The 1,413-nt window shown below is 34.6% G+C and overlaps 1 long non-coding RNA gene across 1 annotated transcript in view; it reads right to left on the bottom strand.

Annotated features, from left to right (window-relative positions):
• The window catches only part of LOC122577468, a 9,005-nt gene extending 8,442 nt beyond the window's left edge, over nucleotides 1–563 (bottom strand). The window contains exon 1 of the long non-coding RNA XR_006320323.1: nucleotides 60–563. This is a non-coding gene — a long non-coding RNA (uncharacterized LOC122577468). The remainder of the gene's footprint in view (nucleotides 1–59) is intronic.
• Nucleotides 564–1,413: the final 850 nt, after the last annotated feature.

Here is a 1,413-nt window from a genome sequence, read left to right as displayed (position 1 = left end):
TCGGAGAAACAAAGGTAATTAAATAGTAGATTACAACAAAGTATTGAAGAAAGACGTACAAGTAAATGAAAGTAACAATAGAGTGAGTTGGAACGGTAGAAAAATGTCTACCAAAGTGCCAAAGCCACTTGTCACGAAATGACACGTATGAATATACGTCCGATCCCTCTGACTGTCCACGCTAAACTGACAGCCCGCACCGCGATTTATCTGACGAGTTTCGGTTGGGGAGGAGTAGGGGGCTAGAGTTGTCGGCTATCCGTGCATACACGAATAGGATTCGTCAAATTCCTGAAACACATACACTCAAGGATATGTTTTTCAGTAATAGACATATTATGTTTCGAAACAAAGAACAATACGTTAGGCTGAACAGTAAGATGAACGTAAAAGGTATAGAGAGTAAACACAAATGATTTAATATCATTTTGACGAATAAAAATGAATCTGAAACGAAGATATCTGCGCTTATACGTTGTCACTCGATTAAATAAAATTGACTAATAGATAGAAAGTTGGAAAAATATAATTTTTTCAAACATAACGTATAATAGAATATTATAAAATATTAGGCGATCCCATTATCAAAGCACGGCATTGAAAATGTAAAACTAAATCTAATTATAAAATATTAAATTACAAAAACGTTACATAGCAAACACTGTCTCTAAGACCACATTGCACCCGGTCACAAAAAATTTCCGAAAGTAAAACTGCATTAACAGAGAAAGATAGGGGAAGTGAGCGTCTTTTTCCAGAAAATACTGCTGTTTCCAATTAACTTATTCATCAATAAAAAATATTCTATTACGAAAATAGAATATATTTGAAATATTATTTGTGCTTTGTACGATATTTCCTGATATTGACAAGTATTTATAAACATTATAAATGTAATACAATCTATCTGAAAAAATTATACCACGGATGTTCGTTTCTTACTTATAAACTACATTTTTTTAATAAATATTCAAAAATGCTTGTGACAAACCAAGATTCTATATGTAAACATATCCGAGAATAGTGTCACGACCGACTCACTTCAAAACCGGAGGTAAAGATGTGGCACTTGGCAACTTGGCGAGCACTTGGCAACAATGTATACCGCTGAAGCGAAGTGCCTAATGAACCATCAATATCTCAACGATCCTTCCGTCGAATGTTCGATAAGAAGGCGTGTGTGGCAACAGTCGCGGACGCCTAACGAACTCGATGATAGTGGGGAGGATTGAGGGGTGACAAAAGACAAATAACCGAATCCGATCGGAAGTCAAGTTGTAAGAGTTAGACTTAAAGAGTCACGCATAGAGTTCGGGAGTAAATTGTAAACCCAGTGTTAGAAAAAAGTAAAGATTCTTTTTTATTTTTCATCTTAAATTCCTTTTTTATTTTATTTGTCATTTTACGTGACAA

This window comes from Bombus pyrosoma, unplaced genomic scaffold (assembly GCF_014825855.1).
Source record: "Bombus pyrosoma isolate SC7728 unplaced genomic scaffold, ASM1482585v1 HiC_scaffold_4713, whole genome shotgun sequence".
Classification (NCBI taxonomy): Eukaryota; Metazoa; Arthropoda; class Insecta; order Hymenoptera; family Apidae; genus Bombus; species Bombus pyrosoma.
The sequence above is the reverse complement of the archived record's forward strand: the minus strand, read 5'-3'. Positions and strand labels throughout refer to the sequence as shown.